Genomic DNA, 13,125 nt, shown 5'->3' with positions numbered 1-13,125 from the left:
TCGCAAAGTAATTGATTTTGTTTTTGGGGTCTACTAGAATAGGTTTTCATGTTTGATTGTTTAAATACATATTTTAGCACCTCTCTTCCAAATCTTTCACATTTCTCTGTAAAGCTGGCACTGATTGGTCACCTGCTTAGAGCGGGCTTCAGAAATGTCCCGCCCCTTCTATAACCGCAAGCTTGCTCAGATAAACACTAACAATGGACCTTTTTCACACTTCCGTGCTCACAAAGCAGAAGTCATCATGGTTGAGTAAACACAGAAATGGCTTTCGCTGTGGCGTTTGTTTCACCATCGCTTATGGATTGCTGACCTTTACGTTTGAAGACTTTAAACCACTTTTTTGAATGAATTCATCAACTGCATACAGAGAATTCTTTGATACCATACACCGATCTGCCCAGCACTGCATTAAGTTAAACATACCTAATATTCCTTACCTCTCTGCGTGCCTCCCCTAAAGCCCGATTTATACTTCTGCATCACCTACGCATAGACGAGAACCCTACGCTGTAGCCTATGCCATAGGCCGTTCTCAACTCCAGTCCTCAGGCCCTTTCTCCCATAACATTTGAGATCTCTCTCCACTGCCGTAGATGGATGTGCACCTCTCCAAAAATGTAACAATGCATCAGTACTATGCGGACTGCAACGATGTGATTGGTCTGCTAGAACGCCTCCGGTCAGGTCAAATAAATTTGTATCACGTTTCTTCATATGCATTTCCGCTTGCGATGGTAAAATCAAAGAGGGACCAAGTCAAGCTGCAACAATGGCACTGTCTATTCACCTCCATCAATGTACACAACAAGCTACCTCTTCTTTGGCTTTTCTTTGATTCTGTAATATGCCCGTGGACCAGTGGTGGAGTCCTAATAATTTTACTGTTTAATGACTAAGAGTGACAACACTAATTTTTTTTTTTTTTTTAAACATACTATGTTGTATTATGTGCAGATACAGATGTCATTTTACTAACATTTGTGAACAATTGATTTGAACATGAGCGCAATTGATAACACATTTACTGGAGTAGATGCCGTTTTCATATTCTGTTGCCTTTTAATTAAACAATTGCTTTTTTGAATAAAAGACGGTAGCGGACATACACTTTGCGGACTGGTGCACTTTGGATGGGATCAGGCAGTCTGAGTGACAGTAGGCCACTCTCTACATCCTTTGACAGAGAAGGGTATCTGCACTTTTACTCATTCTTACTGACCACCTATACGGACATCTGAGGAGCTGTTCGGTACTGAAACCGATGTAAATCAATAGAGTAGTATTTGTCAGTAGGAAAGCAAGTCTGTAGCAAGTAGGCCTATATGGTGTTTGTTTATGTCATAAATTGTTTAGAATTTTTAGTGATATGTAATTTATTTTTCTCTGTTACATCATTGGCAATAAAATATTTTTTTTATCTGACGTGAGAACCTGGCATGATGTCTTTGCATCCCAGTGTTGCCACAGGTGTACCTTAAAAGAGAAAGAGCATATCATGGTCGGTTACTTTTCAGATTAACTACTGTAACATCTTCATAATCTTCACTATTAAAGATCCTCAACTTCTGTACACTCTTAAAAAAATGATGCCATTATTTAATAGTTCCTGATGCTATAAAAGAAATTTTTTTTGACTGAATGCTTCCATAAATAATCTTTAACATCCAAAATAAACCTTTCTGTTTGAAAAAGGTTTATTGTAGTTTAGAAAGGTTCTTTAATGGTTCTTCTTAGAACCTTTAATTAAATGGTTATATGAGGAACCAAATGGGTGATTCTCACGAAATCCAGATATAGAAGGTGTCCAGTATCAGAATTTTTAAAAAGCCCTTGAAGTCTGAACTTACTATAACCATTATTTTTATATTATTTAAAAATATTTCCTATAGAATTATTTACATTTTTTTGATTATCATTATCAAAAATTATTATTATAGCAACATGATATTACATTAAATATATGCATTTACAAACTCATGTTTCGGTAATGAGAACTCAAAAGTTGTCTAGGTACTATGACAAACAAAATTTCAATAAGAACTGCTTACCTGGTTTATTATCTGTCTTAGTCTTTGCTCTGTTTTACCCCCATGTGGGTCTTTGTTTTGTTTCCTTGTTATAATAAAGCCTGTTTGTTCATCAAATCCTGCACTTGGGTTCTCACTCTATCTCCTACCTGGAGATTCCTGACACCTTCCAACAATTGTTTTTTTGAAAATGTTAGTTCCTTGAGGGCTTAAACAATGATTTAAAATTGTTGCTGAGGATGAGAAAATTGGTCTTGGACACATTTATATTAATTATTATTGTCTCTACATTTACCAATGATCACCAAATACCACATGTTTCTTTACTGTAAATGTGTATAGTATAAAATGCACTGAAGCTTTAGATTTTTTTCATTTTAAATATTTCCATGTCAAAGAACCCAAATCCAGCCATGGACACGTTGCGGTAATGAAAATGTTCCCCTTAAATGTGGAAAAAACAAAATTGGTTTGTATGATGTCATTTAAAATCATGTGCAAAATAGTACATAAAGATATGTTTACTACTGTACGCTTCTTATTTTGATACTCTTACTTTGCATTTACTTTTTTAATATAAAAATGTTTCATGACACCTCAAATGTCTAATTTTGTGAAAATCACCCAAAAATAATTTTTATAGCATCGTTGACAATGTGGTTGAAGTGACCCAGTAAGACTTTAGTTAACCGATTTTACCAAAATAAGGATTACAGTCAACCCTGTGGTGAACAACATGGTTGACCTATAACCTCCAGCTACATAACACTGTTTTGTAGTAAGGCTGAATGAGACACAAATGATTAGCGCAAGGGTAAAGACGAGGTCAATGCTGTCTGTCATATACACATTTGCATACAGAGATAACTCTTAATCGCATTTGTAAGTCAAGCATTGATAAAGGATGTCGTTTTTCGCTGTGCTTAATCTTCTACTTCCGACCAAGTTATCAGTTTTTATACGATAGTATGGTAACCTTTCCGGGCCGCATGTAATCGTGCTCACGTTTAACAGTGAAAAGACAAAGATCTAGCTGGAATTTGTGGGCTTTATATCCATGAATTCATCATTTATACTAGCCGACACACAAAGCATTATTTAAATAGCTGACATTTTCCATACGTCCCCTTCGATTATGTACGAGAGAGGCTAATGAGAGACATCAGATTTGTTTTTCTGTCCTCCAAGTACATGAGTTCCAACGTGAGATTCGTTTTCTTTTGAAGCCAGCAGTTAGCAATCATTCTAATTGGCCATGGCAATACTGATGAAACATTTCAGAGTAGAGAAAAACACAGGATTGGAAAATTGAATTAATATCATTAATCACACGCAGGAATCTCATATTAATTATGTCTGCTTTCTATTAGCCTCTACGTAGATTTGGCACTGTGTCTCTAAAATTCACAAAGCCAAAGAGAAAGTTTTGTGGACAGGCCCAATGAACAGGCTATACAATGAGAACCTTGCGGGTTCCCCCTATTATAGCGTTCCTGACCATCTCCCTGATGGAGAGTTAGCATGACTTAATCTGTTCTCAGTTTACTTACCCTGACCAATGCAATTCTTGAAAGGCTCTCAATACCTCAAAGCTCTTCATTGGTGTAGTTTTATGCATATGAAAAGTTGAAGTCAGCTGGCTACTGTTTATGTTTGCTGTAGGTCACCATTGTGCCTTTAGGTGTTGAGTCTTTGCTTGTCCAGTTCGATACAGGCATAAAACACAAACAGGTGTGGTGCTCGTCCTTCCTTTCATGTTCTTAGTGAGTAAAATGGTCAGGTTCTCGGGTTTGGGTTGGTGTTGTCTTTTCAGGAGATGTTTATGATAAATGTTGACTCACATAGTCTAAAGCAGTGGTTTTCAAACTGGGGGCCGGGGCCCCCAAGGGGGCCGCAAGATGGTGCCAGGGGGGCCCCAGTTTTATGACATTTTATGAAATGCATTAATTTATCATGAATTCTGTGTAATTAAACCTAAAAAAAATAAGGCTACTAACCAAAAGCACTACTTTTTTGTATAATTTAATGTTTTTTTTATTAAAATGTTGAGTTTTAGAACAGTTTTTTGTCACAAATTTTCTTTGGGGGGCCGAGAAAGGAATGCACCGTACACATGGGGGCCGCACGCTGAAAAAGTTTGGGAACCACTGGTCTAAAGTATAGATCATGATTCCAGATTCATTGTGAAAACAGACCAGACAATTCAATTTGGAAGCAAAACAACTTTTTCAGAAATCATTTCTGTTTCAGTTTATGTTCCATACCTTAAGGGTGATCTTGCAGATCATGAGTGATGGGAGATTTCAATGAACTAGATTTTATTTATTAAAAGATTTCAAGCACAAACTTTAGTCATCAGGAGGTGGCAATAATTTTGAAACCTAACAACAGGTTGTGGACCAAGAAGAGTTAAGAGCAGCCGCTATGAAGCAGGACAGCTTCGAACAGTTACAATATTGTGAAGATATTGAACATGGCAGATTTTGAATAAGGTGGCGAGAAATGAAACAGAAAAGCTCTTAAACCGACAGTTTTATGCATGTGTGCTGGCTGGAGAATGGGCAGCCTCGTTCCAAAGTGACAGGGTAGAACTTTGAGGCGGCAGTACCCGCCTAAATTCATCTGTGAGCTGATGCCAGACACAAGGTGGTGGAAAAGTCATCCAACAAGACATTTCAGATATTATGATGCCAGCTGCTTGCTTTTTGTAGTTTGACTTAACTTTTCCTGAAATTTCAAAGAACGAACAAAGCTCAGGACAAACAGCTTGTATGGTAATGCAGCACAAAAGGGTGCGTGCAGGGCAGCATGATTTGGCAACGGGCATGTGCATAGGAGTAGTGTCACTTATGCACAGTTCTTCTTAGCTATTGCATCACATGGAAAATACAATGAAACATCTTTCTCAACACAACAGACTCTTTTCTTCGTATTTAAACAGAGGAATTTATTGAATGTGACATTGATATGCCAATATCCCATAATCCAAAAAATCCTCTTTCAACCTGAGTTGTTAAAGAGTCTGGGTTGTTAAAACCTGGTCTTCACCAATTTTCTCTTAACTTTTTAAAGGCTGTAAAATTATCTAAACATTAATGTGCGTGTTCATGAGGAGACGTCTGATGTCATGTGAGCCGGCCCTAATCCACCTGTTGCCATAGCAAGACTGTAATCGCAATATAAACAGCCGATAGTATTTTTCTAACGTTTCCTTTGCGTTGACAGAGCACGCGAGGGGGTTGAACCGCTTAACAAATTAAAATTCAATCTCACATGTCGATCCGTAACAAAGGTGTTCTCACATGGACACAAAAACAGCGCTGACTTTTTCATCAAATAACATTGAGATAGCACACATATATAACCCACAATGCATACTCATATCTATACAAAAACGACAGTATGTGATATACAGAATAAATGACAGTAAGCAAATATCCATGCTACATACGGTAGTGCATGCATCATTGGAGTGCTATGACATCTGGCTAATGCTTAGGATTACAAGAACAGCCTTCTTGTTTGTCATTTTTGCATTTATCTCCCAACTATTGGACATTTTCATCACTCATATAATTAAACGTGAAGGGCAGGCCAAAGAAAACCAATCATTTCAAAGATGAAACCGAAAGTTTTGTTTGTGTTTGCCTGCCTGACATTTTGTTGAGTGTATGTGGACTTCAGACAAGTCTACAACAGTTGATCTCAGTGCCTTAGAAAGTGATCCATATTCTGGACCAGAGACAATTTGCTACTTTCTATTAAGAAGAAGAGACATATTCTGTTTGGATCCTGTCTGGACTCTTTCTTGTTGTGGTTTCTGGCTTCTTGTCACCTGCTCCCCTCTTGATTTGCTCCCCTATTTAATGCCCTTGTGTTTGCTGTCCTGTGCTCGTTTGTTTTGTACTTATCCTGTCTGTTAATACTTGTTAAATCTATTATTCAGTCAAGTAAGTGTAGTTCATTGTCAAGTCTGTTTAGTGTTAAGTCAAGTCGTGTTAAGTCAAGTCTGTTTAGTGTTTTGTTTGCATAGTGTGTTTTGCCCCCTCGTGGGTTTTATTTTCTTGTTTTTGTTTTAATAAAAGTTTCTGTTAAACTGTCTGCGCCTGGGTTTGTGTCCAGTTCCTGACAGAACGAACGAGCCACTACAGAACCCAGTAGAGAGCCTCGTTTTTTGTGATTCTGACTCGGGGTGGTGGAGTACCCTCTTTGCCGAGACCCAGGCTGGCGAGGGCCCTTTTCCACCTCAAGGAGGGCTCTCCCTGAAGGATTATGCCAGGTCTGTGGAGAAGAAGAGGTGATTGTTCCCTGAAGAGTTAGCAAACTCCTACCTCATTGCTGGTCTTAATGAACCCCCACCTCAGCATAAGCGGAGGGATTTGGTGCGTCTTCCCTATTGAGAGATGGTGGATCGCCTCGGACAACAGCAACAGGACCGGACCGGTACGCCACCTCCAAGTCTGTCAGCCAGTCATCTGTTCCCTATCCCTTAGGGTCGCGTTGTTGGAGTACCGACGCAGGGAATTCCAGCACTCGCCACCCAGGCTCCCGAAGGCTCTGTCCAGCCCCCTGACCTCAGAGGTAAACAAGAGGAGAGGATCTCATGGGAGTCGGCCTCCGAGCGGTCCTCTGCAGAGCCTGTCACGTCCTCTGCAACGTCCACCTCTCCTGCCTCAGTCTCGGCGCCCCGGCCGAGGAAGAAGAAGAGGAAGAAGGGGTCCTCGGCTCTTAAGTCGCTTGCGGTCTCCCCTGTCTCGGCTGTCCAGCCCGCTGTGGCGCCCCCTGTCTCGGCTGTCCAGCCCCCTGTGGCGCCCCCTGTCTCGGCTGTCCAGACCGCTCCTGTTTTGCCTCCATTATCTGTTGCTGCATCCCCTGCACCTTCATCACCCTGCCCCTCAGCATGTGGCTTTGTTTATCAGGCCATGTGCTTTGCTTGTCTCCCATCCAAGTACTAACCAGGCCCGATCCTCTTAGGCAGGATCCTGACAAAAGAGAAATTATACAGAAATCTTTATGGTAGGAAAGATTTGCAAATGTTTTACGTTTTGTAGTTGTAAAAATTTCATAATTCTATGAATGCAAATACATCGTACACAACATCTAACAGACAAAAAAGTATGTATTAATACTACATATTAACAGTGACCAGGCTGTATGTTCAGATCTGTCATTCATTTTTTCAGATCAGGAACAGAAAAAATTATTTAACGACTACAGTTCTGGTTCTGCGAACTTTATTTTGTCCACAGTACACTAGCATGCACATGGCCTCATGGACTAAAAATCACAAGACTTGAGGTGACTTGCTTGGCAAAAGTTTGCCATTTCACTTCAGCTCCTGGATGCCTGTTATGATTCCTCATTGATGGCTCTCAGCTCATGCCAGTGAGGCAAACAACAGAGACTGCAAAGCTTCTACTGACCTTTCTTACTTAAACTACACGGGCCTTTTGAAATGAGTAAACCTGGTCATCATCAAGTTTAGTGAGTGATGAATGAGTTGCATTGCTTTGAGATTGTTACAGTGTTTAAGGTACAGTACAGTAGTTCTGAGTAGATTTAAGTGTAAGACTGAAGTGTTGTTTGGTGGTTACCGAATCATATCCAAAAAGCTTTTATGATAATCTGCAGAACAGGGGTTTCATTTATAAAACTGTCCGTAGGATCCTTACTAAAAGTCTACGTATGCACAAAAGCCAAAAATGGCATACGCCAAAAAATATGAAAACATATAAAACAAAGCAATGTTCCCTTTATAAATCACAGATCATCTGCAAGTGTGCGTACATTAATCATCCTCAGATCCCACCCTGCAAGCCCATTCTCCCATTAAGTTTATATCGCAACCCATGCGTGGGAACTGGCGTACACACTTTTCCAACCCCATTTTGTGCGTGCACACGCTTTATAAATGAGACCTCAGGTCAGTTGTGATGCAACTACATTAGGGAGGCACCAATACAAAACGTCTGTACCAATAACCATACTCAATTACATAGAATGACATTTACAGATACAGATAAATATTGATAGTTATAAGTTTTACTCCTTGTTTCAAATGAGATAAAATGTCATGAAATAGTAGTGCAGAGGTATGAACTTTAATTCTGTTGTCATTGACACCCAATTCAAAAAATTCACACAGTATGAGTTCTGATACGTTTTACCAGCCCTTTTGATTGACAGGTTATAATCGGACCGATCATCGTCTGTTTTCAAACAATCAGCTAATGTCCAATAGTGGGAAGAAATGCTTTTATCCCCTTACAGTGTTTATAGGCCAATATATTGGTGCATACATATAGAAAACAGCAGCTTGGACAGCTTACACCAAAGTTGTATCTATTAACATTGGTAAATGCATTAGCTAACAAGTATGCGTCATAAATCTTTGTTAATGTTAATGTTCGCGTTGGGTGGTTTTTCACTGCATTGAGTAAGGGATAATGTATAGGCAGAAACTTAGAAAATGAGATTTTTTCCTGTCATATTGATTCAAAATTTCTGTATTTTTTAAACAGATTTATGACATACTGTATAATTTCAAATTTTATATAACATCCTGTTTGTCTTTCCCTATTTTACATGTGTACTATAATGCAAAGCCACTAATCCTTTTAAAGTTAAGGTCTAGGAAGGAATAAACTTATAAAGTTCAACATTTGTATAAGCTATTCTTTTAGGAACGGTGTTGATGGCATGGGGTTGTGTTATTTCCTCAACAGTCTTAATCTTTGTCATATTCACATCATGTATTCAAGGGTCAGCACAGCTGTCAGTGCGTTGGGTTTACTAAGGTCATTCGTGACATCAAACTGTGGTGTGGAAATGCACCTAAGTCATCCCGATGAGACTATAAAAAAGAAAGGTGTCTATAAACCTGCCCTTTCCATTTCATTCAACCCTCTCTCCTTTAATTCACTCCTCAGCTTTATTGCATGATGAACACTTCCTCATCAGTCAACAGGACCGCATGTATTAGTGATACCGCTGGTATTTATGGAAACATGATCAAGGGTGTTGAAACCATGATAACTGAGCAGATTTCTCTTTTGTTCCTCCATCCAATGCTCTGTCTCTATGCACACTATATTTAGACTTTATTTTCCAATCGCCCTTTCCATTGCAAAAGAAACGGTTAAATTTAAACCTAAAGGCGCAGTCGATGTGTGAACAGGTTTTGGAAAAACGCGAGCGCCGGGGGCGTGCACTTTGATCTACATTACGTGATGATGGCTCTATTATTATTTGTATTTTTTATGTAGGGCTACTAAACCAGTTTGGATTGAACGTCTATTATCTTCTATTATAAGATTTTTATTATTAGCTAGACCAGATATAGTGAAGGTAAAGCAGTGTCACAGCATCCATCAATACTCTTTATAAGCATAAAGAATGTGTTCATTTTTTGCTCTGCAGTTTAACATTTCTTCTTGGACTTACCTTAAAGTAATTCCCAAAGTATTTCCCAAAAGCATACACAGCTGTTAGTTAAACAAAATAAATAAAATATTGACCGACAAAAGTTCTAAATAATGATTCTCAAAGCAGTTTGCTTTTCTTGTCTGTTTATTTAAAACACCTGTCACAGAGCCAGTTTGCCCATGTATGGTCACGGGCCAACGAGAAAATTCACCGCACGCACGAAACCTCAAGACCCGCGCAGCAATAATTTACTGCTTTTATTATTGCACATATTACCTTTCCAGTGAAATTTCCATGATTGTTGAAGACACACTCCACCCTAGAGCAGATTTATTTTCACACATCTGGATGAGGTGTCTGTAGTTTCTCCCGCCCTGCCGTTGTTTAAGTTGCTGTTAGGAGTGAATATGAACAGAGACGCAAGAGCGGAGAAAACGTTCCTACCGTCCAGCGCTGGGAAACGAAAGAGCTTTTCAACAATGTTTGGGTGGTTTCATTATGGTCACTTTGAGATATGTTGGCCTGGTGTGCATTACAGCTCCTGGGAAAAGCGGAATTTAATGACAGCTTTAACTGTTATGAAGAATACTTTCCAGGCCTATTAACACATCTCATGTCTTACAATTAACCCTGACAGAAGTCCTTTCAAAAATAACAAAAGCCCATTCACACAAAACCTACAGATGAAATGATCATGACATAAAATGATAGATGTTAGATCTTGGTGTCTAAATCCCATGATAGCCACATGATATAAAAAGAGATAAAAAAGACACATAAAGATTAATATGATAAAGACCTCAGAATGGGATTTTAATTAAGAATAAGCCAACTACAACCACGTCCCAACAACCACCTAGCAACCACACATCAATGCCCTGGCATCAAAGCAGCAGACAACCCTCAGAAAGGTTAATGTAAGGTGTTTGTAGGGATAGGACGTCAGGTCAGTCACACTGTATGTAGACTTTCCGTATTTATCAATTGAATATGATTGAAAAGAAGCCGACTGTATATTAACCGTGGGACAGACTGAATGTAATCGCAGTATAAGTCGACAAGCTAATGTTACTCCTTTTTTCCATTAAGCTTCAGATGCGTGAAGCTGTTTTCTTTCATCGCTGTGAAGTCATGCACTTGTTTTCATGCAGTTTTGTAATTAACATTTCATTTTCGTGCGCGACTCTTTTACAAACTAGGAGGGACTTCAGAGGCTTAACTGAAAGGAAAATAGACATGAACATTCTTCGTCTGCCTGCACAGATCAGCGACTTTGGCCGTGTGATGAATGCAGAGTTTCCAAAATCTATTCCATCCAGACTTTAAAAAGTAGCACAGATGATGAATTTACTGTCCAGACACTTAAGCATGCAGGGAATGAAATGGGAATGCTATCAAACTCTATACTTCATTTCGGCTTGATTCAAAAAACACCAGTCATGGATGTGAAACTTTACCATGGAATATCCAAACAAGAGAGCCACTTCAGAGGACAGGCCTGACACGTCTGGAAATGCACTTAACGCAAGACACAGACAGACGCATACAATGCACTTCATCATCACAAACCCTACTGTAACCGTTACTTGCATTCAATCAAACCTTTGTCTCTAAATTTGCACACACTTACATATCATTACATGTAAACCTGAGATTTCTATTTAGAAAAAAATCTAGATGTGACCCTGGACAACACAACAAGTCATAAGTCGCACAGGTATATTCGTAGCAATAACCTAAAATACACTATATGGGTCAAAATAGATTTTTTTTAATGGCAAAAATCATTAGGATATAAGTAAAGATCATGTTCCATGAAGATATTTTGCTTACCGTAAATATATCAAAACTTTATTTATCATTAGTAATTTATCATGTGTTGCTTACAACTTTATTTGGTCAACTTTAAAGGCGATTTTCTCAATATGTTCAATTACAGATATGTATCTTAGCCAAATATTATGCTACCCTAACAACCCATACACCAGGGCTAGTCAAATGGCGGCCGCAGGACAAATGCGGCCCTTCAATCATATTTATTCAGCCACCCGGTCATCTTTGTCTAATTTAAAATCAGTGTGGTTACTTTTACCTTTCAACTTCACATGACAAATGACAGCCAATAAACCGTAAGGAGAGTCGGAAAGGGCCTGCATAGGGGTGAGAATGAGAGCTGAAATGAGCTAACTCCTATGTTAACATGGATTTACTATTAATCTGAAATGTCATACGACTGCCACTAGGGGGCGAACTCCGACAGATGGATCCGAATGTAGTGTGCAATGGAAAGGCAGTTAATCCTTATATCTTTAAAATATTAAAAAAGAAAACATGAAGTGCAATTTTAGTCATTAGGAGAAGAATGGCTATATGATGTGAATACTTGAAATGTAACAATTAATGAAGTTTAAAGAGTTATAAACAAAAGAAGTTTTAGAGCTTTGCATAGTGCTATACAAAAATACATGCGTTGATTTTTTTTACACTTGCAATTTTTTGTGCAATTTTCATAGTTGAAATAAAAAATATTTACAAAATATATGAGTTTTCGATAATTAAAAGGCAAAATACTGGATACAAGAAGTGTGCACGTTTTTTTTATACCATACTATAAAAAGTAACAAAAACAGCAATGCTTATTTACCCAACATTTAAGATGTTGTATAAATCTAAATTTTAAAAAAATTACCCATGACTAGTGTCACATATTATATTTTTGTTGAAAGGAAATGTAATGAATTCTAGATAAAAAAAAATTAAGAACATCACATTCTTTTTAAAATCCAGTACTTTCTTTGCATTTTCACATTAAAGTGAGGTAAAGCACAGTTTACAACACCTTTATAGTCACTTAAATATTCAAAGTAAAATTAATATAAATGTCACAATGTCAAAAATTTCAATGCTAACAACATAAGTCATTTTCCATATAAAATTCAATTCATTTTTTGTGATTTTGAGTGAAGTTAAATGTTTTATAGGTGTATTATCATAGTTATTTAAGAGCACATAATACAAAGGGAGACAGCAGGATATCTTAACACTATAATAAAACAAGATCATCAATTTAACATCTTTTAATATGAAATAGACTAATTTAGGGCCCATTGTTAAATCTGACCCTCCAACCCTGAGCCTCACAGGGTTGCGTCTCTCCTTCTGACGTCTCTGTCTCTGCCGGTGCGCTTTATTCAGAGTGCCAGAGATTTACCCCGACCTGTCGACACAATATGTTTGTGTTTCACCTCACTGTGTAAATGTTTTGATTGAAACCCTGCTCTTTTATGACAGACACATGCTCTTTGTAGTGGTGTGGATGATGATGGAAGAGTGAGCAGGTGTTACTTACAGTGTCCTCTACAGGTAACAGCAGGAAAGACCAGTCCCACCACAACTCCACAAAACTCATAACATTACTCCAGTATTCATTCTGTCAGTTCAAATTCATTTACTTAATTTAATTCAAGTCACCTTTATATTTATAATGTTTTATATAATACAGATTGTATTCAGTTCTGGTTGATTTTGTAAACCAATGCAAACAAGAATACAGGTATACATAGGGGTAGTTTCCTGGACAGGGATTAGACTAGTCCTAGACTAAAATAAATGTAAGAGCTGTCCAAACTCAAAACAACTTACATTGACATATCATTAAATACATCAG

This window comes from Paramisgurnus dabryanus, chromosome 16, assembly GCF_030506205.2.
Source record: "Paramisgurnus dabryanus chromosome 16, PD_genome_1.1, whole genome shotgun sequence".
NCBI classification, from domain to species: domain Eukaryota; kingdom Metazoa; phylum Chordata; class Actinopteri; order Cypriniformes; family Cobitidae; genus Paramisgurnus; species Paramisgurnus dabryanus.
The sequence above is the reverse complement of the archived record's forward strand: the minus strand, read 5'-3'. Positions refer to the sequence as shown.